The sequence below is a fragment of the Bombyx mori genome, chromosome 9 (genome assembly GCF_030269925.1).
Source record: "Bombyx mori chromosome 9, ASM3026992v2".
NCBI lineage: Eukaryota > Metazoa > Arthropoda > Insecta > Lepidoptera > Bombycidae > Bombyx > Bombyx mori.
The window spans coordinates 2,534,824-2,561,418 of NC_085115.1; the positions used below are offsets into that span (position 1 = coordinate 2,534,824).

Here is a 26,595-nt window from a genome sequence, read left to right on the forward strand (position 1 = left end):
GCAATTCGAAGCGGTGAAGGAAGTCCTCCGCTACAACTTGCTTCGATGACCTATCTAATGTCGAGGTAATGTGTGACGTTAGGATGTCTATGGCTTCAGCGGTATCCTGAAGAGACGGGGTAGAGTCCGGGCTAAACGGGAGCGATGGTGGATCAGATTCAGCCAGGCTGATGCCCAGCGTGTGCCAATCCACCACAGTCCTCGTGACGGGAACGGAATCGGGAGCGCGACCGAGTTTCATAACGACGGGACGGTGGTCTGAATCTAACTCTGAAACTACTTCGATCGAGTGTAAGCGCAGAGCTACGTTTTTTAATAACGCTATGTCGAGTATATCCGGGCGATGCGTGATATTTAGCGGGTAGTGAGTCGGGGTTAGCGGAGCGATGATATCGAAGGCGAGATCATCAACTAGCGCGTCGAGCCGCCTGCCATTAGGGGTTGTGGTGTGAGAATTCCACCTGATGTGTTTACAATTTAGGTCGCCCGCCAGAATGACAGAGCTTCCCATGCTGAGCAGCGCCTCGATATCACTGCTTAGAACAATCTTATCCGGTGGAAGATAAACGGACGCGATAACGATCGGCGCGTGTCCCGTCAGTGAGATTCGGCATACTGATGCTTCGATGTTAACGAGCGCGGGGGGATCGAGCGGGATGCAGTGCAAGGCTCTTCTGTAGTAGATGACGGTACCACCACCACGAGCAGTGAGCCTGTCGTTCCTAACCATGTTATAGTTCGCGATTTTAGGGTCGCGGCGCGCGGGCTTAAGTAGAGTCTCCTGTACTAAAAATATGTCAATTTGATGGTCACGCAAAAAATCACAAACCTGATCACGTTGATTTGCGACTTAGAACTTGTATCTCGAGGTGGGTGGCGCATTTACGTTGTAGATGTCTATGGGCTCCAGTAACCACTTAAAACCAGGTGGGCTGTGAGCTCGTCCATCCATGTAAGCAATAAAAAAAAAAAAAAAAAAAAAAAAAAAAAAAAAAAAAAAAAAAAATATATTGATAGCTGTGTCTCGCTATGTTACCCGCGGTTATTGCCGTATCGAAGGCGTATGCAAAGGTAGTCTAAAAAAAAGTAGCCTAAGTTACTTCTTATATCATCAGCTACCTATCAGTGAAAGTCCCGTCAAAATCGGTCCAGCCGTTCCAGAGATTAACCGGAACAAATATACAGACAGGCAGACAAAAATTGTAAAAAATGTTATTTTGGTGTCTGTACTGTATGTATATATTATTCATATGCATGTAGTAAAAAGTGGTTATTTCAATATTACAAACAGACATTCCGTTTTTATTTATATGTATAATTTACAATATCGCTCAATTTTCTTTCTAAATTAAATCTTTATTTCAATCGCTAGACAAGCGTTTCGAGAAATTATTTAATAAATTAAACACGTCACTCAAAAGATTTGAGTCACGTCTTTTTTGTTACGAAATCAATTAAAACAAAATTATCAATGGATCGGCACTTTTTAAAATTTAATTGCGCTTCAAAACAAGCGACTTAATTATAACTCTGCTACTGACAGCCAGCTATATTTTACGCATAGAATAAAATCTAGACTTCAACCAATTGATTCTAATTCATTTAAACTCACATTTTTTGTATTGGTGGGTGAACGTTCCCAAAGGCCACCTATTAAGTGGTCACAGCAGCTTCTTTTTTAAGCTATTGCATAGCTTTTATCGCGGTCTTTGAGCGCGGCGGCCAAATCAAGAAATTCCGTAACGAAAATAAAACCTAACACCCCCATTACGCCTACCATGTAGCTTGGGTTCAACACATTCACACGTTGCGATTGTGTAGTGTTTGTGAATAAGCGCACGACGTGACGTCACACTGCATGCGCATCTAGAAAAGTCCGCCCATTCCTCTCTCGCGCGGTCTAGCTTATGAGTGTGAAGAGGACAGTTAATGTTTTGTTTATAAATATAGCGTGGTCTTATTTTATTATTGTTTTAATATTAAATTATTATTGTCTATAATTATAATTGCATAAGTTGATAAAAAATTCTATGCAATAGTTTTACCGCGGCAGTCGCCGAGTACCACACGTGTTTTTTGCTTAGATGGGTGAATGAGCTCACGGCCCACCTGGTGTTAAACGGTTACCGGAGCCTATAGACATCTACCTACAACGTAAGTGCCGCTTCATACCTTGAGATATAAGTTCGAAGGTCTCAGTATAGTATTATATTTTGCGGGTTTGATTTTTACTACACGATGTTATTCCTTCACCGTGGAAGTCAATCGTGAACATTTGTTAAGTATGTATTTCATTAGAAAAATTGGTACTTACCGGCGGGATTCGGATTGAATATCTGTAATTAATCCATACCATTCCGTTCCGTTACTATATTTATCTACGACTGAACTCGTAATAAAATCTACCACATAATGTCAAAAATCTGGTCATCGTTCTCGTCGAACCCGTCGCTTGCGACGAAGGGCTCGACGAGTAAATTAACCCACAGACACAGCCCACTGAGTTTCTTGCCGGATCTTCTCAGTGGGTCGCGTTTCCGATCCGTTGGTAGATTCTGCGAAGCACGGCTCTTGCTAGGGTTCGTGTTAGCAACGTCGTCAGGTTTGAGCCCCGTGAGCTCACCTACTAGTTAAAGCTACGCCTCTCAAGGCTCTCAGCCTTGGGTAGGAAAAAAAATTGTCAAAAATATTAGCAAAGGCGACGTCTAGCGCCATTTATTCTATGGTTCAATATTTCACCACGTTCGGCATCGGCGCAGCACCTGCAAGAGGCATTGTTGCTGATTTATTGCAACGCCCCCCCTCCGCCTACAAAGCAGGGCCTCTATTTAGCTTTGATGGCAAACACGTGATTTGTGTTACCATTGTTTCACTTCTGAAAATTGAGTTTCGTTTAGTCTTTGACATAATTTTTATTTATGAAGCAATTGTCATCAACGTCCAAGGTTAATCGACTTTTTAGTAGTCGAGCCAAACTGACCACTCCTGTATTAGTTAATTTTAAGTGTGACTTGCGCTATAAAAATGTGAATTGTAGTTGATAAAAATAATAATGTGGTATCTATTGACGGTATGCATTTCTATGCAGATCATAGTATGGTCGATGCTCGTTATGTTTATCGGACCAGAGTACAAGTCTAAAGCGATTAAAACTTGAGTTTTTATTATTATTTTTTTATTGCTTTGATGGATGGACGAGCTCACAGCCCTGGTGTTACCAGCCTCAACCTGGTGTTAAGTGGTTACTGGAGCTCATAGACATCTACAACGTAAATGCGCCACCCACCTCGAGATATAAGTTAATTTTTGCGGGTTTGATTTTTATTACACGATGTGATTCCTTCACAGTGGATATCAATCGTGAACATTTGTTGAGTACGTATTTCATTAGAAAAATTGGTACCCGCCTGCGGGATTCGAACACCGGTGCATCGCTACATACGAATGCACCGGACGTCTTATCCTTTAGGACACGACAACTTCAAACGGGGTGATATGATTTTGGTTCATTTCAATCTATTGATGGCTTACGGGTTCACCGCGGAATGCCATCCGATGTTTCAAGTGGCATTTAATACTACAGTTATTTGGTAGGTACATCTAAAAAAGTTTGGGAAATATTGGGAAAGAGCTAAACTTCACGTCCAGCTTTAACCGGTCACATCTCTGGACCGAGATTCTCAAGTTCTTCTATTTCATTCTATACAGAAGATCGGATTGTCGATAGTCTTAATCTCACGGATCACTTGATATCTCTGGGTCTACGGAGGGATTTCAGTTCTCTCTGTGTTTTGTACCATACCTTTTATATTGCTCCGATAATTTGTTCTAGATGATCCAGTTATCACCTTTTTATCATTGCACAACTCGTCGTCGGAGTGACAAATGCTGTGGGTAGTTTTGTGTATGTCCAATCTAGGGCAATTTTGATTTATCTAGTAAATTAAGGGGTAGCCTGGAATTTTCGGTTTTGTGTCTACAGACAGATAAGGACCATAGAAGACCAGACCAGATCAAATACAAAAAGGATCATAGCTAAGTTTTCTACATCTTTATAGTGAAAAATGGTTACGAATGTATCTTTCAAGGATTATTTATTACATTTTCTCATATTTTTGGCAGAGTTCGAACGCCTTGACGATTGGAGTTTCGTTTTTTTATGCTATCCACGAATTAAGCAACTCTTTAAATTTTTTTTTTTTTTTTTATTGCTTAGATGGGCGGACGAGCTCACAGCCCACCTGATGTTAAGTGGTTACTGGAGCCCATAGACATCTACAACGTAGACGCGCCACCCACCTTGAGATACAAGTTCTAAAGTCTCAGTATAGTTACAACGGCTACCCCACCCTTCAAACCGAAACGCATTACTGCTTCACGGCAGAAATAAGCAGGGCGGTGGTACCTATCCGCGCGGACTCACTGAATTAATGTCACAAATGAAGCTTAGCTGATATGAAATCGTGCATTCACCCAACTAGAAGCACATCACAACGAGATTACTGATTTTTCAAAGAAGGTTTGTTTACCATACGTCTCAGCTTGGTTCACAATGCTTTAGATTTGTCAAAATTGACCAGCACTTATTGCTGCAGCTATTTATTGACGGACACCGAGGACACAGCTTAGAAGCATTTATGATCTAGAGATTGCTAGAAGACGCCCAGTTAATTTGGATCGAGCGACAAAACTTTGACGGGATTTAAATCCTACATGCGTGTGTAATTTTCTTTTATTTTTTTTCATTTTCCCTACCAATACGTTGGTAGCCTAAGAGGCTACGCCCAGACCGCTAGCTGACCTGACGGACTCAACCTCAGAAAATTTGCTAACCTTAGCAAGAGCAGTTTTTACTCTTTTAATTGTATTGGTGACGACTGTCTTAAAGAAGTTTGCTCAGCTCATAGAACGGCAGTAATGCTGAGAATTTTATGAGCTTAATTATATTTTTTTAATTAAAGTTCTCAACAGATTCCACATTTAAAAGTTTTTAGCGATAAAAACGTTATTAATACTAAAGTAATAAAATCGAGAAAATCGCAGCCGTAAAAATATTCCATTAAATTTTATTTAAAACAATTTTTATATCGGAATTAAATCGTTAATACGTTTTAAATACTTCGATCGGAACACTTAAGTTGTTTCGTTTTATGACCTCCAATTTAATACTCGCTTTTAAGAATTTCATTAGCGCTGCATTACTTTGAAAAATACTTTATTCAGCAGTGCTCTCCTTCGTCGTTATAAATAATCACGCGATAATATTAAAACGAGAACTAATTAAGTAACGGAATATTCATGGTTAATCGTACGTTTTATTGTTTACTTAAATCACAATCTTAAAGCGCTTGGTCACGCGGCTTGAGAGTGTTTCTATTTTCTACGTTACGTCACCACGCAGACATGATCCTCTTGATTTTGATTAGTGTTCCACGACCGCATCTCCAGGCCGCCATATTTCTCGGTTGCGTGTGTTGCCAGCATATTATTTTAAAATTATTAACCTTGTAATAGAATAATTCCGATATGCTAATGCTGCGACGAACGGTCTCCGATCACGATATTCTTTGTAGTGCATTTAAATAGCGGTCTGTTAAGTTTGGTTTTTGGTGGTTTTTATCGTTGGACGAGCTCCTAACTGGTATTATGTGGTCTATAGACGTTGCCATTCGCCTTGAGCCATGAGTTCTAGGTCTTAGTTTTCTAGCACTATGGCTGCACCACCCTTCTTTTTGCCATCGAAATTTCAATTTTAATTCAATTAAAATACGTTGTTTTACAATTATCAATATTAACTATATTATCTTTAATGGCAAGTAGCTAGGCGGTAGGCCGCAGATTGGCTCTGTCCCTACTGTTGATAACGTCCATGGGCGACGCTAACAACTCACCATCAGATGGGCCGTACATTCCTCTACTTACAAGGGCAATAAAAAAAACAATTTTTGAAGATTTCTTTCAAATCTCAATTGTAGGCAAGAGGGAACATGTCGAGGGAATTCCATTCCGGAATCATAAAATATAGTTCATAGCTAAAACGCGAACGGAACAAATTTCGAAAATGTTTTCTGTATTTTAATACGTCATCAAACATTTTCGAGTCTCATCATACATACACTGTGTCGTTATGTACATTACACATGCTGCTAATTACCAAGCACATGCAGTTCGTATGCATGACTAATCAAGTTGCTTGTCGACCATTTTTATTTACAAGGCAACAGACATATTTGCGAAAGTTCTAAGGCAGTTTCACATCGAAATTTGTTCCACGTAATCAGATTTGGGAACTCATCTGGATCTTCTTCTTCTTCTCGCTTCGGTTTCCTCAATACGGAGGCTCGTAGCCTCACAACAAGAGTTTATTCTGGATCATTCTACGCCATTTGCTCCAATCTACCGCCGAGTGTAGAGCCTTCTGAACTGTGGTGTCGAGAGTAGTGCGGATCTGGTCAGTCCAACGTGTCGGGTCTCTACCTCCTGGTTTTCTTCCGTCCATCTTGCCAGTGACCATTAGCTTCCCCAAGGTCCCGTCTGGTATTCTACGGGAAAAAAAAACGAAACTCAACAGCACTGTCATAGGAATCTAAATAATATGGTACATTTGCATAAAGTCTTGTTTTGATGCAAAGTAACAAAACTAAGATTTTATCTTACATTGATTGTCTCTTCTTCTTCGTGTCCTTATCCCACCAGGTTCAGTCCGCTGACTCTCAGCATGCTCTGTAACTCCGCTCATGCCTATCATATGGTATATCTGCTCTCACACCCTTCTCTTGCGTATCCTATTTCACACAGTCTGTCCCAGACTTTTTAGGACGGTCCTTCCTCATATCTCATGCTTCTGGTAAACAGCATTCTTCCGATAGTAGGTTTCCAATGTGTGCAAAGTTGATCCTACGAGTAAAAATAGACTGTCTGGCTATTGTTGTCCTTTCGGATCCTTGACGGTATTAACAGGCGCTGTAACAGCTCTTTTTTCAGATCTGACAGATCTTTCACGGTGTTCTTCGGGCATTATGACACAAGCTCGGACATATCTGAACTGAGGTTCGAGGAGGGAATGCAGCGGAAACCAGCGGCTGTGCCCCGGGCTGTACTGATTCTGTGATGATTGGCAGTACTCACTCACCATCCGCAGGCCCTTTGCGCTTCAATCTTCAAGGGTAATGTATTTTTACTGCCGTTATTGACGAGTATATAATCCACTTGAAGGTAAGTAGTCAGCAATGTCAAGCGTGAATTGTCACCAGTGAAGCAACGACCTGTTCCGCTCCGGGACTCCTGATCCTAATGCTACTGAGGCTTCTGCGTAGTATGGTGGGCGGTCCTATTCTTTCTGTACTGTATATAAGCTTTAGAAATGTTAAATTGTGATATTGAATTTGAAGCAATAGGAACTGGTTCAGTCCTATAAACTTATCAAGAGTGAAACTATATCGTTTTGGCATCCTGCTGAGTTGTTCTCTTGCTATCGACGACATTCATGAGTGACCATTCACGATCTACTGTACCGTATGTTAGCCTTTGGTTAGCCTATAAAGGCAATAAAAATTTCAAGCAATCTTCCGCACTTAGTTGCGGTTCCCGAATATTTTCCTTTCGCAAGGCCACTTGCAATTATGATAAGCGGTTTTTTCTACGAATTAACAATTAAATCCAACTAAACAGTTTGAATTTTAAGACAAACAATAAATCAATTATGTAAGCAGGAAATAAAATATAATTTATGATTCGTATCATAATAGTGATTGTGGGTTTTTAATTAATTTTAATTGCATGAATATATTTATGTTGTATTCCTTTCACGCCACTAAAACTGTTTTACGATCGCAATTATTTATCCAGCTAAGGTCAAACTTTGTAAAAGTTAAAAGATAAAGTTTGCTACATTTTGCGCGAATTGTTACGCTCGAATTAATAAAAGGTTTTATAGGAAAAACTTGGCTAAGTAAAATCATTCAACATTAAAATTGGCTACATTTTCGAAGTGTTGTTTTAGTGAATTCGAAGGTGGACCAAATCGCATCCCATATGGTCTTAGATGGTCACTGTTCGGCCATGAACAATGGTGCCAAATACTACTTACAGCTAAAAGTTATTTGTAAAACATTTCCTAGATATCTCAGAAGCAGAAGTCTATGTCTATGTCTATGAAGTCAGAAGTAGTAACCACTCAGAATCAGATGGGCCGTATGCTCGTGAGCATAAAAATACAGTATAAACATGATCCGTCCGGTAACGCTGATATAGACTCTCAAGGCTCTCAAGGCAAAAAATAATGTAGAAAAGTGATTCAAAGCGATAAAAAATCATTCCAGAATACATTTTTGTGTGTATTTATAACCTTTTTTTTTCGTATATTAATAAGATTTCATTTAATACATATATTTAAATAAATAAAGAAATGACATAATTTCACTAAAACTAATTTATATCTAAATTCGTTGTTACTATACAATCGTACAAGATCAATGTGCCCAACAAAAACCTTTACGTACATATTTTCGTCTTCACAGTTTTATTATTAGCTAGTTGAATAGAAGGGAATAGAACTAATGGACGTCCGTTACGATCGTAAGTTTTTATAAACACATTTACACTTCAAATCCTTTTAAAGGGCCCGCTTGAAAGATTTATAATTCAATTAAAGATTACAAATAGATAGCCGAATGTGTGTTTGAGAAAGAAAACACGAGACGGCGCTGAGCTATGAAATTTTAGAAATGACTATGTTTTTTACGAAATACGTTTTTTGTTTTTATGTTACATAAATAAAGAGAGCCCGGAAATGAAAACCTGAATCATAAAGCGCAAGAATAAAATCGTAAAAATTAATGAAGAAAAAAAACAATTATTTCAAAAAGTATTCTAAATTATAATAAAATACACCTAAATGACAAACGGGGAATGTAGCGATTAATTTGGGGCAGGCCACAATCAGCACGGCTGTTTTCCAGAATTGCCGATGTCCATGGTCGACTCCAACTACCGCAAAACGGAGGGACTTCGGTTCCCTCTGTATTTTGTACCGTATGTTCCATGGGGAGTGCTCTGAGGAATTGTTCGAGATGATACCGGCATCTCGTTTTTACCATCGCACCGCCCGCCACCGGAGTAGAGTTCATCCATACTACCTGGAGCCACTGCGGTCATCCACAGTGCGTTTCCAGAGATCTTTTTTGCCACGTACCATCCGGCTATGGAATGAGCTCCCCTCCACGGTGTTTCCTGAGCGCTATGACATGTCCTTCTTCAAACGAGGCTTGTGGAGAGTATTAAGCGGTAGGCAGCGGCTTGGCTCTGCCCCTGGCATTGCTGAAGTCCATGGGCGACGGTAACCACTCACCATCAGGTGGGCCGTATGCTCGTCTGCCTACAAGGACAATAAAAAAAAAAAAAAAAAACACTCTTCAGTTTAAAAATCGAAGAGTGTGAAATAAATCACAATAAAAATCCAACGAAACCTGTATGCCGCCTCTGCACATAGCTAACTCTGCACAACATTAATCAGCCGCCTAAGGTTTTATTGCTTGGAATTCTTCCATTAAAATGCAAGTGGCTGCTATTTAATAAACTACAATTATGAATCGTAAAACCGTACTCGGCGCGTTTATGAGTGGTTGCTTGTTATCGCTTACATCTTGATTTATGTGACGGGCACAGGATGTAAGAACCGTGGATGTGGCATGTCGATGCAGTGATTTATGGCGTCGATGTCGTAATGAGTTGTTGCCTTTGCTTATGTCAAAACGGATGCTGAAGATTATAGCGGTCCTGACGTGAACGGAATCGGTTTATAAGTGATCTTGATTGGTTTTCAATGAGTTAGTAAGTACACTCTGCATGTTGGTCTTCGATATTTGTGCAAGGCTATTTTGATATTGTTAGAGCGATTACTGGTAGTAGGACTTCTAGTGAGTTCGCACGGGTAGGTACCACCATCCCGCCTATTTCTGCCGGGATGCCTTCGATCAATAGTACTATTATTGATAGTATTCACGTTGTTTTATCTATTGACTCAAGTAATCTATCTGTGGGGAGATATACGACAAAGGGAAGATCTTCCACCGAGCGGATGATATTGCTCGGTAAACCGACGGTCTGTATATTGTTGTTCGAAGCTTGCAAGCTATCTTGAAAATGTCGTAGGCGAGATTCAGGCATCTGTCAAATATCTTGTGTTCTTTGATGGCTACCGTCATATATCTATACATATAAATAAAATTGGAGGGTCTGTTTGTAATTTTGAAATAATTGCTTTTTACTACATGCATATGAATATAGTATATACGGCATATACACCAAAATAATAGTTTTTACAATTTTTGTCGGTCTGTCTGTCTGTCTCTTTGTTCCGGCTAATCTCTGGAACGGCTGCACCTATTTTGACGAGACTTTAACTGATAGGTAGCTGATGATATAAGGAGTAACTTAGGCTACTTTTTTTAGACTAGCTTCGCCGCGCGGCGTCACCCGCGGTACGACAATAACCGCGGGTAACATCGCGGGACTCAGCTATCAATAATAAAATTTAACGTTTCCGAAGCAAAGCGGGGGCGGGTCGCTAGTCTAAAATGTAAAAAAAAAAAATTGCTTTAAATGGAAATGAAGAATTTATTTCTTTCGTTCATGTCCAGTGACAGTTTCTTGATTCGCGTGCTTTCTACGGATTCTCGACAGCTCTGTGTAAAGATCGTGCGATAATACAGAGCCGCCGCGCGCTTTTTGCTCGCCGAACTTAAGGCGCGCTGTCCATTTGGCGCTACGCGTCCTGAATAAGATATTCGTTACATTGAATTTAATTTACCGAAGTTTCGTACGTTTAAAATAAGCGAATGAACAGGTTTGTTTGTATATACTGGTGGTAGGACCTCTTGTGAGTCCGCACGGGTAAGTACCACCACCCTGCCTATTTCTGCCGTGAAGCAGTAATGCGTTCGGTTTGAAGGGTGGGGCAGCCGTTGTAACTATACTTGAGACTTTAGAACTTATATCTCAAGGTGAGTGGCGCATTTAGGTTATAGATGTCTATGGGCTCCAGTAATCACTTAACACCAGGTGGGCTGTGAGCTCGTCGACCCATCTAAGCAATAAAAAAAAAAACTATGCAATAAAAAAAACCTCCTCTGGGCGTTTATTATCTATGTATCGCATAAAGGTTGACATCTTATTATCCTTCTTCTATCTTCTGATATAGTGGGTATTTGTGCATTAAATTCAGTTTTAGTTGTCTATAAAGGTAATTTTTATTGGCATGTAGCAATGCACTATGTGGCAAATTTTATAACCTTCAAAATAAAGTGCGGCACGATACAGTATGACAGTTCTCAAACACATTCACTATTCTTCAGCCAGATGACGAATTCGACTCAACCCGAGCGATGACGCCTCGACTCTGCCGAAGACCACCACCCGAAGTGAGCCGATGTTTGACGAGTAGTTGCGGCCCATGTCTACTTACTATTCTACGAATACGAATCTTATCTTAACGAACGAATCTTATTTATGTTCGAAACCAATCTGTGGGTTTTGAGTTTTTGAGGCAACACTGAACGCGAATTGACGGGGCACTCGCCGGATCTTCTCAGTGGGTCGCATTTCCGATCCGGTGGTAGATTCTGCGAAGCACGGCTCTTGCTAGGGTTCGTGATAGCAACGTCATCAGGTTTGAGTCCCGTGAGCTCACCTACTAATTCGGCGAATCTAGAATAACTCCTCGAGGTTACTAGAACAGGTAGGAAAAAAAAATTGGGCCGTTGGTGACTTGACATCTGTCAATGCTCGGTTGGCAAGATAGATTCGAGGGTCTTTATTTACTCTATATTTAGAACGTATCTAACTATGTATCAGTCTCTATATCCCATAGTACAGGATCTCATAGTTTTTCCGGACGTCTTATCCTTTAGGCCACGACGACGTTTTGGGCCAAATAAAATGTCTCCGGTTATAACTACCGTCACTAACCACGATCACAGAAGATTAGCTTTGTACACAAATTTATTCATGTTCAGATGTCTCCACGTTTCTCCCACTTACTTCACTCACACAAAACCAAAAATTGTATGAACGGCACACGAGCTCATATTTCTCCTGCACACGAAGAAACTTACAGCAACACCAATAAACTCATTAATAGAACACATGCAAAAAAAGGGCGGCGCATCTACCTGTAGCTACGGACTCTGAATGAACACACATGTGCAAGTTATGCAACTAGTGATGTTAAGTGATAGTTATTATAGAAGTGTGTTTCTATGATCTGTGTGTACTACTGACTAGGTATCTCTAAATTATAACGCACAACTGATCATCGATAGGAATAAGCAATAAGGATCCGTGCAAATAAGCGCAAAGCCGTAGGGAATCATTGTTTCTTACGTCTCAAAGCGGGTGGCACATTGACACTGTCATTTTTTCTTCCTTTCGGTAACGAACTAACAGTAGGTGCTAAAAAACTATTTACGCTATGAATAATTTAGAAGCAGCTGTAAATTAAAGTGATTTTAGAAAGGAAAAAAAAACGATAAATCGTCTGAGACTTTTGCTACTAAGTTCACTTCGAACGCGTTCGCATCGGGTGCAAATCAAAACTGATATTAAATTTCAAACAGAGCCCGTTATCAGAAACATCAAAAGCAGTTATAAACAGCAGTAAACGGAGATTTATTTCATCAAAACATGAAGTTTTCGGTCAATTAAATTATACCGGTACAATTAAGAGAACTCCAGGTGGTACGATTTAAAAACGAGATATTAAAAATAAAAAAAACTCATATTTATTTTAAGCAATCTTAAAATTCAGCCAAATCTCATAAACAATCAAGAAACCAGTTTAAATTCGTAGTTAGAGGCCGTATGTTATGTTTATTTTAACATTGTTTTTTTAATCTATTATGTGCTAAAATAACAAGTGATCGAGTGCCGAAGAAAGAATCATTCACACGAATTTTAATCATTTTTTAAACCATAAAATTTCAATTTGTTGAACTATTGTAGGCTCTGACGCAGTGTTGAGTGATCTAATGAAAGATGAAACTGGTGCGTATAAGATCTTGTTTGGATTACTTGTAATACAGGAAGCAGATACCTATATTTCTAAATAAATAGTACTTAGCATATATCTACATCGAGAGGGCTGGTGGTCGTGGTGCCGACGACCGCCGGTCCGGCGTCCCGAGGGGGAGGGTGATTGGGGAGATGTGCTCCGTACTAAACGCTTCACTTTCCCCACTTTGCCTTTTCATGAAATCTGTCTCATGCGAGGTATGGACGTTGGTTGGGATGAGCGACAGGAGGTTTTAGTCGGTTCGACTCCAACATGCTCCGCCCGCCATCCCCAGTCGAGGGCGGCAGTCTCGCGATTTCCTTCTTCCATGAAATTTCCATTTCTTCCTTCCATGAAAATCCGATTTCTTCTATTTAAAGTCCGATATGCAATACAGGCTTTTTCGACCTCATTGCTGAATGCGAGTGACAACATCCAATTTATGAGGTCTATATGCTCCAATAGCTACTCAATAGGTAGCATCAGTTGGCTCGTAAGATCATTAATTTAGCATAAAGCAAAAATTATTCAAAAACAGTTCTGCTATCATAACCGTAATATATTTTTACACTTAATTATTTCAAGACAGGCGATGATGATGAATATTAAAGTAAACACCATTATGCATACATTAGAGGCACGGTATCTTTTGAATCGCCATCTGTGAAAACGATAAAAACTGTATAAAAAGTAGTTTCTTATGAACAACAACTTAGAGTGCACAATCGAACGGAGTTGACTACTCACTTTAAAAACTCGAAACCGACTTTTATCGCTACCGAGCCGCTAATTACAAATGAAAATCGCTTCCCGCCAAACCCATGTCAAAGATAACCACACTACGTAACTCAGATAATTTATAATCTATGCTCAGCTGGTATCTTAATTACGCCGACGTCGCCGCCAGAAGTCTTGAGAAATAAATTTTTAATTGAGATCCCTCTACCCTTATCCGGGCGATTACATGACAAATGCACTGTCTTGTTCACGAATTAAATTTATTTTATCGATAGTCGGTAGCTATTAGTTAAAACAACACTATTTGATTGTACTCCTTGGCTTACCTTATTATTAATGCTGAAAGTAATCAATCTAAATCACGTGAATGGGCCGTTAAAGTCATTTAAAGCATTAATGATACGATTACGTTTCGAAGAAGGTTACGTAAATCATTGTGAGAAATAATGGCTCCCACAAAAAGAGCAATTAGTGTTGCGCGAACGTCGATAGTTTAGCGGATGTCGATAGCATTCCGCGCGGCCCGACGTGACTGCGCGCTGAAAACGTGCAAACTTCGTGTTGTTGTCGATAATCATGAAAATGAACTTTAAAACGTGGCTCGAAGCGTTGCTTTAGCCGCGTCCACAATTTCTGTGCGGTTCCACAGACGTGAGTTCGATTAAAAAATGTGATTTGTGGCTGCCACTCCGCACGTGTTTTATTTTGCGAGTTGTACGTGACAGGCTCGTCAAGAGCTCGCAACAAAAAACAGCGACGAGAACTTAGAGATATTAAGCGCTCGACATTATTCAGGTTTCAAAATTCAAACGACCCGTGGCGTTATACAGCATGTTGTTTCTTGAACACACTGTAAATGATTTTTCAACGCCACAAAAACGGAACTATTACCCTCGTATGGAACATGAAACGGTGAGTGTTATTGTCAGTCCGCGAGTCTAGGCGGTCATCACTCACACCTGTCAGAGATTCCCTTTGAACATGTCAGCCGAGCGGAGACGGCCCGTGACGACTAGTCAACCGCGATTTGTGTGGCGGGAGTAAATCACTTTTGAAGTAATTTACGAGCTCGTTTGAATGGATATAGTGATGTTTGATTTACATAAAACATTATCGATAGTATATGAAAACGATCTACGGGTATGATATTTTGAAACAGATAGAATTACTCCGAATTGAACCGAAATAGGCTATTTGGCCAACTACTGTCTCCTCTAGTGTTAATTAGATTCTACAATCCCTACCACACTGAGACGCTTACATTTATCAGTTAATTAGTTCTCCTTTCCAGTCACCGTCGTCGTCGAAGAGTTCGAGGTGTGAACTAGTCCATAGATATAACCCACTGAGTTTCTCATCGGGTCTCTCCAGTAGGTCGTGATTCTAAGCCAGTGGTAGATTCTGCAAAGCACTGCTGTTGCTAGGGCTAGTGTATTCCCTTAGGTTGAGACCCGTGAGCTCACCTACCAGCCATTGCGTAGTTGGAATAGCCCCTTAGGCTACCAGCGATTAGGTAGGGAGAAAATTACTACCCTTTTTTAAAATTGTTTTGATGCCTTTTTTAATACTTGTGGCCAGCACGTTGTAAGTACAGGATGCTTTAGGACTAACGTCCTATTTATCCTTGGAACGAACTGATTATGCAGTCCAGCTTGATGCGTAAGACCTGAGACTTGGATGTTGAAACTTGAATGTTGAGACTTGGATGTTGAGACTTGGATGTTGAGACTTGGATGTTGAGACTTGGGTGTCGAGACTTGGATGTTGAGACTTGGATGCCTAAGTAAGTGGGCTGCGAACTCGTCTGCTCATCTAGGGCAATAATTAGCAAAGGCTATTTCTTAAATGTAATTCCTCTTACTTCGTTTTCAAACTCAAATCAAACACGATATGAAGCGTCATTAAAATAAAATAAAATGCACCAGAAAAAAAATCGATCAATCGAGAAAAAACTATTTCGTTCTATAATATCCAAACATCGGCTTAGTATTCGGAACGCACACCGTACGTTTTTTGGCAGCTTTTGTGTTGACAAAAAATTAAACTGTCGAAAAGCGGGGATGTTCAAATAACAAGTAATGGTGGCTACAGAGCAACGATGCTACACTGAAATTGATTGAGCAAAGTTTTTTCACAATTTTTTTGTGTGTTAAATTTAACAATGCTAAACAGGTTTTGAAAGGTTTTTTTTTATGTTAAAAAGGCTATTGAGAATGCTAAATGTAGTGTAATCGGTTTTTTGTTATTAATTTTTTTAGATCGCGGTTTAAAAGTAGCTTTTGTTTGGTTATGCATACTATTTTTTATATATATGTTTTTCATGGCCGAGATAAGTATGTATTTGTAATCAAAATTTCGATCACAACAAGTATCGATTTTCAATTGTTTTGTGAAAGTTAGTTTCTATTGAGCATAAGATACATCATAATATTACTATGTAGTATATTCAGAATTGAGAAACTTTAGGCTAAATCATAATAGTAAGCTTGGTAAACTATGCCAATCTTTTCAAATTCTAATTTTTCTTGCTTGCATATGTTTTAATCTTTATAAGAAATAAAAGATCAAAAGATATACCATTACGATAGAAAGTTTGCTGAAAGTTTCGGGCTCAACCTAGACCACAGGGACTTTAAGTAAAAGTGGGTTCTTAAGGAGTCCTCCTCCTTCTTCAGTCGTTCGCTCATTGCTGAGCATCGTGATGCGCCCGCCTATGACTTTTTTTTGTAGTTTGTAGCCACTTTTGTTGGTCAGTGGCTCAGTGAAGTGCTTGGCTCAGTGTCATGTCCAGACACTCGGATACTTGGTCACTCCATCTTCTTCGGCTCCGACCTCTGGATCGTCTTCCATCCACTTTACCCATCACTATGAGTCTCTCCAGGTTGTCAGAGGGTTTTCTTGCTATATGACCGCAATATTGGAGCACTCTATATAGGCATTTGGTGGATAGCCTCTGGTCAACTTTTAGCTCGTTTTAAGCAGACGATTCTCGGTCTGGGTATCTATAGTCAACTTATATTATTGAGTTTCAATTTTTTGAATAAATCGTGAGCTTTGTGGCGACGCTTAGGGAAGGCCTATGTCAAGCCCAGTAGTGGACGTCTGTAGGCTGATAGAATAGAATAGAATCTCACCTTTAAGTTGATAATAAATGTATACGGCAGTACTTTAATAATAAACTACAACCCACTGAGTTTCTCGGTGATATTTTTCAGTTGTTCACGATTTCGATCCAGTTCGTGGTAGATTCAGATGTTAGCAAATTCTTTCAGGCCGAGCTTCTTAAATACACACACCAGACATGCTAAAGCCAAAATATTCATTTAAAATTACAGGTAATGAAGATTGGCAAAAAAATATATTGAAACTTTCAGAAGTATTATATCTCATTCTCTCGCGCGCTAAATCATATATTATGTACATGTGTGTCTCTTTTTAGTGTCACTCTTTCGTTTCATCATCATCATCATCATCATCAGCCTGCGGCAGTCCACTGCTGGACATAGGCCTCCCCCAAAGCTCGCCACTGAACCCGATCTTCGGTTCTACGCATCCAGTTACTGCCAGCTGCCTTGCGCAGGTCGTCGCTCCATCTAGCAGGAGGGCGTCCCACACTACGTTTGCCGGTTCGCGGTCTCCACTCCAGAACACGTCTACCCCAACGGTTATCGGTTCTGCGACATATGTGACCAGCCCACTGCCACTTCAGCTTACTAACTCTGCGAGCTATATCGATCACTTTGGTTTTTGCCCGAATGACCTCATTGCGTATTCGGTCTCGCAATGACAAACCGAGCATAGCTCGCTCCATAGCTCGCTGAGTAACTTTTAATTGGTGGACTAGTCGCACAGTCAGTGTCCACGTTTCGGCTCCGTAGGTAAGCACGGGTAGGACGCACTGATTATAGACCTTTGTCTTCAGACATTGTGGTATGGGCGACGAAAAGACCTGACGAAGCTTCCTGAACGCTGCCCAGCCCAACTGAATCCTTCTGGTCACTTCCTTCTCAAAGTTGTTTCTACCTAGTTGTAGGGTCTGTCCCAGGTAGACATATTCTTGAACAACTTCGAGAGGTGTACCGCCAACATCGATTGGTCTCGGAATGACGTTTCCGTTAAACATTACCTTGGTTTTATCCAAGTTCATTCCGAGGCCAACCCGTTGGGATGCAGCATTAAGGCTGTGCACCATCTCTTGTAAGTCCTGCAGCGATTCCGCCATGATGACGATATCATCGGCAAAGCGAAGATGTGAGATGTACTCGCCGTTTATGTTAATGCCGCGTCCGTTCCAGTCCAGAGTCTTGAAAACGTCCTCCAGTGCGTTTGTAAACAGTTTCGGGGATATAATATCCCCCTGTCTTACACCTCTGCGCAACTGGATTGGTCTCGTCTGGTCTTTCTGTACTTGGACGGTCATTGTAGCGGCATCGTACAGGCATCTTAGTGCATCGATGTATCGCCAGTCAGCTTGACACCGCTGCCGCCGCTCTTTCGTTTCACCGACTTTCAAATCATCTAGAATTTTTTACTTCAAAAAACCTTATGCTTCAAAATTTAGTACACATTCAATATTTAATTTTCAATTTACCCACTAAATTAACGGATACGTTTGCGTGACTACAAACATTTTTCACACCGCTGTGCCTGTCACTCGCTGACAGGTGACGTATGGTGACAGCCCGGCTCTTTGATGTGTCAAACGCGTCGCTAATGAGTACGGGTACAATAGGCTGCGACACTTCCTTTGACGATTGATGTCCGGTACTATTGACCCTCCGGCCTTTTAAATGTGTTCAGTGTCGGTTTGATTGAATTGTAAATGCCGTTGGAACGGACTTGTTCGTTTAAAGTGGTCTACAATTTTAAATTTGAGACACGTATTTCCATAATGTTTTAATTTTGCATATAAGGTATAATTATTGAATTTAAAGTTAACATAAATTATAAGATTTGACTCGATAAAACCTTCGTGTTGTTATTTGAATATGGAATACAGATCTGAGTGGCCATTTGTTAACTATGATTTAATATTAGTTTTTTAAGTGGTGTAGCTATTTTATGTAAATATTCGGTAATACATTAAGATTAACAAGTAGCATATATTTTTTCCAGATAATTCCAGTGAAAGATCGAAGCAAGAGCAATTTAAAATGAGATTTACAGCACTGTATAGGTTGGCAACACGGAAATAAATCCACTGATATTATTTATGTGGTTGGCAAGCTAACAGCTCACATGGTGTTAGCTGGATCGTATGACAAACAAATGTTGATCCTCGTGTTGGAACACGATGTCGTAATCTCAATTGTAATGTACAACGACCGCCTTATCCCACAAATCAAAAGGTTTTTTTTTATGATTAAAAGATTACTGGTGGCCCGAAGGCCTTTCCAGTTTCACCAGGGCAGGTGGGCGGAAAAATGCTCAGCAGCCAGGAGGGGTGGGATTTGCTAACAAGTTCCCGAGCGCCTCCAAAGGAGACCTAACAACTCAAGAGCAATTGCTTCGCGAATGAATCTACTACCGGATCGGAATCGCTTCTGTTTCGCGGCAGAAGTTCGTAGATTCTTGGCTCTTAAACGCGCAAGTATTCCCTACGCAGAAATCAAAACACTTTTCAATCGGTCATGAACCGGAAACAAAAGGCAATAATTCGAATCATTAATTTCCAAATGACTGCTTCAAAAACCGGTTTATATTGCTTTGTATAAAACCACAAGGGTACAAAGGGGCGGAAATCCAAACGCGCCGGGCGTCATCTCACTGACGGCCATGTGCGAAACACCCTTACAAAGTTGTTTGTGTTTGCACATGAAAGCCCAGAATTTTTTTAGTGGCCATTCACAGTAATTTAAATCGTGTATGTAAATTTGCACCTGCTGAATTGCGGATTAATTTGCATTGAAGAGACTTTTACAATATTTAACCATTTTTTATATAATAATAGTAAATAGGCATGCTTTAACAAAATCCAACTTTAAATATAAAAAAAAAAAAAGATATTCCAAAACAAATTAATATACAATAAAAACAATAATCATGGAAATCGATTGGCGTGATGTTGAGTTAATGATCTATTTGTCGCGTACTTATATGGTTTTCTCATGGATACTATTATCAGAACTGAACTAAATTGAAATGGGATCACACGAGAAACGCCAGCTTTCTAGTTAAAAAAAGAATCATGAAAATCGATTCATCCAGTCAAAAGTTATGAGGTAACAAACATTAAAAAAAAAATACATACAGTCGAATTGAGAACCTCCACCTTTTTTGAAGTCGGTAAAAAGAACAAAAACTTCCTTGATTAGTATCGATCAAACAAAAATCGTACGAATCAACTTACTAAAACCACAAACAACAATGGGTTTTACTCATTTCGAATAAAGAATGAAATTAAAAAGAATTGAATTTTAATCCTGCTGTAAATATGAGGCTGTGTGATATCCTAGAACAGTACTACCCTATCTCAATTTGCGGGTGATGTAAATGAGCCACTGTTTGTTTTTGCGCCAAGTTCTGTATTCTAGTTCGCAATTCTCTTCTTTCTTTTTCTCCACCTTATCCCACTAGGTGGGGTCGGCACAGCTAATTTTTCTCTTCCATTGTCTTCTATCAGCCGTCATCTCAACACTCACTCCTCTCTCTCTCATATCGTCATTCACACACTCCATCCATGTCTTCTTCGGTCGACCTCTTCCCCCTCTACCTTGCACTACCATTTCCATACATCTCCTAGTCACATGCATCTTCTCTCTACGCATCACATGTCCATACCACGCTAACCGTTCGCTCCTTAATTTGTTGCTTAGCGGGGCCACTTTCACACTTCCTCTGATATATTCATTTTTTATCTTGTCTGTTCTTGTCACTCCACGCATCCATCTCAACATTCGCATCTCTGCCGCATGCACTCTTCTTTCATGTTTTACTTTCGTCGCCCAACACTCAGATCCATATGCAATGCTCTACCAAAAGAAAATACAATCTCAAACATTGAATTTGAAAAGTTACGTATCCTACCTCATTATGCCTCCGGTATCTAGATTTATGATCAAGAACCTAAAAGTCAAGGAACTACTACTATACAAGAAACGAACTATACATGGACACTCTAAGTTGTCAATCTATCATTATAATCTTGACAAATCTGACACATGTCAAACATTCAATAAATTATACGAATTAAATTGATATTTAGTACAATCGTACCAAGGTTATAAGACGTGGGTGCTCAGCTCTACAAATCCATCAAAGATTTAGTTCTTAACTTTGGTTGATAATGATTAGTAATCATAATCAATCAATGTTTTTTTTTTGTGAATTCATTTTCAATTTATGTTCGTTACTGGCTGAGATGGGCAGATGTCCACCGTCGACTTTTTCAGCATCTTGATAGTTTGCACTGACAGTATGGTAGTACCGAGTCATGCGAACTTATAGCATACTCTACAATAAGGACGTACTTAAAACCCAAATTCGTACATTAGGTTAATTGGAGAAATATGTAGGGATACTGCTATTATGAAAATTATGATACTATCTACGGGGGAACTTTGATTCGCTTTGTATTTTAATCTTCCCGGAATGTTCCCTGGGGGGCGATCTAAGGGATTATTAGAGATAATCCTATTATTTATTTTTACAATATCACTACAGGAGGCTGTCCATATTATCTAAAATCACATTGTGCGTTTTCAGAGATTATTATTGCCTCGGAGCGTCCAATTCTCAAACGGACTCATCTCCACTGTATCTTGAACGCCCTAAGATTTCCTTAATCAAGTGAAGTTAAGTGAGCCTTCTGATGGCAGCTAACGTCCATGGTTGACTGTGACACTGAATATTGGGTGACTTCGTCTTCTTCTAATGCTTCTGCTTTCAAAAGCAATGCAAAATAGGAGCTTGCTGGTCCCTTTGTCTGCATCATCTGATTAATAGCCACTCATACTATTCTAATATTTTCCAGGGTCAAAGGCAAACAGGCCAACTTATTTGACAGTTCTTTATATTTCGATACGCTAAGCGACCTTGCTTTTTTTTTCTCAACACAAAAACAACAATTCATTCAGCAATTAACATGTAAGTTGACATTTGTCAGTACGTCAAATAATGTACACGTCGCACACCGTTATTAAGAATTACAAAAAAATTATAATGTTTATTTTCCGTAATCAATGTGAGACCTTCAAAAGAACTGGTAATAAATTCATTGCACCCCGTAATATTTCAAACGGTGCGATAACAGTTATGTTTTCACCCTCCACGTAATAAATCACGCGGCTGTTTATGCGATTGGCCGTATTTTTTGTTACTATTTGAATATCAATTTGAATGTTGCTAGTTCCAGATTGTAATGACGTAATAAATGTGTATTTTTTTTTTATTGAAAAACTTTTAACTATGAACGCTTCATTGTGAATCACTGAATTTGTTGAACCTGTACATGATCAAAGTCTGTCTCAGTGTTACAATGTATTATCTTACCTTTTCGGTGATGGGCTAAGGGGCTATTTTAGCTTCTCGCTGACGGGTACGTTAGCTCATGGGCTTGACCTGAGAGGATTTGTTAAAACTGGCCCTAACAAGAGCAGTTTTTCGCAGATTCTACCATCGGATCGGAACCACGACCCACTAAGAAGATCTGGCGAGAAACTCAGGGTACTGTGTCTATGGGTTAGTATGCTCGTCGGAAGGTGCTGCTTGAAGAGTCTTTTTAGACCGAAAGTGGATCCGGTGGATCCGACATGTCATCATGCTTTGGGCGACGCCATGAGAATAACTAATTGAGTAATGTTAGAAAGAAACTTAGTAAATTTTCATGTTTAATATAAGAATGAAAACGGTATTTTATCTACAATATCAATACAATCTACAATATTATAATCAATAATATATTTATTATATTAAATATTGTAATAATATGGTTGTATTGTACTGTTTGTTTCCCAAATAAATAAATAAATAAAAAACAGTTTTCTAATGTTACCATGGTCGGCTAAGTTTCTTACATCTAAAAAATTATACTTTAGCGTAATAACTCAAAAAGGCAATTTGAAATCTCCCTACAGTATGAAGCTGCAGTAGAAAAAGGAAGGTATGTCGTTCTATAGAATCGAATTCGAAGCGAAAGATTTTTTTGTTATTAAAAAGCTATTGGCTGACTTCGATTGGCGGGATAGATCTAAATGCTCAACAAAAGCATCCTACTAATATTATAGAATATTATAAAAGCATTCTACTAATATTATATGTGACATTTTGTGTGGCTACATGAATATTTGCACTATATCACGGAAAACATAATCGTCAGATTTTGGTGAAGCCCAATGTTTTAACTTACACATTAGTATACTCGTATGTAATATTAGTACGTAAGTAGAGCATTGTCGAGTCGTTTACATACAATCGGCAATAGTCATAACAGATCGTGACCGGGTTTTACTAGTAAAATACATTACTTCATAACACACAAATTTTATGAATTCCTCATTTACTTTCCCAATCGACATGATAATTTTGAAACAAATCGTTTGAAGTTAAGAATAGTTTAGTATTTTACAAATGTAACGCGAGGGAAACCTTGGAACGCACTTAATAAACCAATAATTTTGTAGTTACCCATTTTAGAACGCAACGTTCAGTTGGTTTTAATAACGGTGTATTATGTAACAGATTTCCCCTATTAACTCCGATCTTGATTAGCATCATGTAAGCATTGTTTCAACAGTTTATGAAGGCGTTATAATCTGTTTTAATTAGTCAGCCTCGTTACTTCGAGTTTTGATATAATTACTTACGAAATTAGTCTAACAAAGGGCTCAAAGATTTTAAAATATCTTTACAAACAAAAAGCATTGCCATGTGTTGATCGTGACCAGAGGCAGTGGCTGTAGTATCAACTTCAGATGGGCCGTCAATTCGTCCATATATGATAGCAATTAAAAAAGAACCATTAACAGAATAAATTGGTAACTTATTTCTTTTTTCATTCGAATCATTTTTGTTTACGTAAGTGCTTGATTTTCAGAGACTCGATGGTGTAGTTGTCAGCATCTCTAGCTTCTGGGCCGAGGGTCTTATTGCTAAGTAACATAGGACAAACATTGGGAAAGTTGAGGGAATGGTATTAGCTCACGAAATCAGAAGCAGCAAACACTCATCGTGCGTTAAAATAGTCAAATAGACTATTCATACATACACAGCTATCATGTGCCTATAGAACATATTTATTATCTGCTACGTACGTTGGATGCAGGTTTTTCTGCTTCCGATTTCATTCATCAATCACTTCATAATTGCTTTTGGCAAGTACTGGAAATTCCGACCGACATGACCTCTGAATCATAATTTATATTGAATTAATAAGCTGTTAAAATTTAGCGGAATTACTCGAAACCCACGCATATTAAAACCCTGATATGAATAAAACATAATTTACGATTGAATGCCGAACGTTTTACAACATGTTTTATTGTTTATGATTATGGCTATAAATGTTATTTGTAGTTTTTATAACGTTGTTTCTTATTTTAATGGTCGATTTATTGAAATTATCTTGTGTTTCTGCATAGCCTAGTTACGTGTCAGTGTTCATTGTTTATTTTATTGGCTTTTTTTTTGTCGTTTGCGATTGAAAAGCTCCAACCAGGTGGACTGACGACTTCGTGCGCACGGCGGGAAGTCGTTGGATGCGGAAGGCGGAGGATCGCATTATGTGGAAGGCATTGGGGAAGGCCTATGTCCAGCAGTGGGCAGATAAAGGCTGATGATGATGATGATTGAAAAGATTCATGTGCATTGAAAGTTTCGAGGAAATATGTGGTGTTTTCATTGCTGGTATTAAGGCATCAAAGCAACTATGTTTGAAGGGGTTCATAGTAACAAATTTTGAACCCCTTCAAACATAATTGCTATGACAAACTAACCGGTTAAGGTCGTGCAAAAATTTTAATTTGTGTAATCAGTATTCTATTGACACTTATGTCTCAAATCTCAGTATGGGTGACGGCATTCACGTTGTGATGTCTATGAGCTCTGTAGCCACTAAACATCAGGCGGGCTGTGAGCTTGTTCGCCTGTCTAAGCAATAAATAAACGTCTTTTTTAATATTTTTCTGCTAAAATTATCCAAAAATATAGTCTACAGTTTTACAAAATGAAGTGTATTAGTAGTCCCGCAGTAGTAGAAATTCGACAATAATTAATTGAAATTATAATTTAAAATATTATTATGGTTCTATTGTTAAACACTACCTATTATAATTCTATAATATAATCACAGATTTCGCCAAAACTACCCTATAGATAAATAATATTAAAGACAAACAATATTAATCTATTCTCAATTTGACCACAGACTTTATACAATAACAAAAGTTTGACCATTAACAATAAACAAAGATTAGATTTATATGTATGTGTTGAATCAAATACATTGTAGTGTGTAATTTTTTTTTATCGATTTAATGTATTTTTTATGCATAATTAAAAAAAAATATTAGCATTCTGCACTCATTCTCTATATTCTCTATAAGTGTGAGAAATTTCATACTCCGCCGTCCGCACAATTTTCTTAAAAAAGGAGTACAAAGTTGTTGCTTCACGTATTAATATATAGCTATAGAAACAGACCGACAATAAAATATTTTTTTAAAAATATTGAATCAACTTTATTTCTGAGCATTTCGGCTTGGTATAAACCTTTAGTTGCCAACGTTAGTAACATAACGCAATTGCTCAATCAAAACACGTGTTCTATGACAGTAAATGCGATGAAATATCGACAGTTACGCCACGTTATTGTCACAACACATATTTTGTCAGAAGCGTCGTGCTACAGTGCAACAAGTTGATCTTTTATTCTATTGGTCTAAAAAAAACAGACGAACACAATTTGGTGTGTTTCGTGATTATTTTTCAACTAAGGGGCTATTCCAGCTACGCCCGAATGGGCTCTCGCGGGCTCGCGGGTTCAGCCTGAGAAAATTTCCTAACACTAGCTAGAGCACTGAGAAGATTCGGCGAGAAACTCATTGGATGTGTCTACGGGAGAGAATGTTTGAGCAAAGATAGCTGTTTGTTTTTTTAGCAAGCAATTTTTTTTCCTACCTAAGCTGGTAGTTTTGAGATACTATGCCCGTGTAACCGAGCAAGTAGGTGAGCTCACGGGGCTCTAACATGGGAACGTTGCTAACACTAGCCCTATCAAGAGCAGTGTTTCGCTGAATCTATCACCGGATCGGAAACGCGACCCGCTGAGAAGATCCGGCGAGAAACTCAGCGGGCTGTGCCTATGGGTCTATTCCCATATTGACTACTAACCGTTCATGTTCTGTGATTGTGAACGGACATTTTAATTTTCTTAATTATTGGGCTTGGGTACGCTCAATGCTGACGTGTTAAATGGTTATTGGAGACCATAGACATCAGAATATGAATACTAGGATTGAGACTTGAATTCAAAGTAGTAATTGTATTGTTTAATGGTTATTTCATACTTTAAGATGGGACAGTTGACGCGCTAAAAATAGGCGGGGTAGTTGTGCTTACTTATTAATACATATGTAAACATTCAAATGGAGGAAGCTGATATAAGCTACTACATTATGTGTTGCATAAAACATTACAAATTGAAGTCAAATACAAACAATATTTGAAGCTAAATTTATGAAATGGCTTACGGAAAGAGCTTTTTTTTAATTTTATTCTAAAGATCATCTCAAATAGTAAAAAGACTGAAGACTAAAGTGGAATTGCTACAGTTTTGCTGCACATAAATACAGATTGTATATGTCTTATTTGTT

At 38.9% G+C, this 26,595-nt stretch overlaps 1 protein-coding gene and 1 long non-coding RNA gene across 2 annotated transcripts in view; one reads left to right on the top strand and one right to left on the bottom strand.

Annotated features, from left to right (window-relative positions):
- Nucleotides 1-26,595, top strand: part of LOC119628919 (uncharacterized) — a 572,605-nt gene that overhangs the window by 116,097 nt on the left and 429,913 nt on the right. The gene's annotated exons all lie outside the window — the stretch shown is intronic.
- Nucleotides 12,765-14,804, bottom strand: LOC134199333 (uncharacterized). The gene is made up of 2 exons (XR_009973784.1): nt 13,796-14,804; nt 12,765-13,709 (listed from the first exon to the last, which is right to left on the bottom strand). It is a non-coding gene; the product is annotated as an uncharacterized LOC134199333 (long non-coding RNA).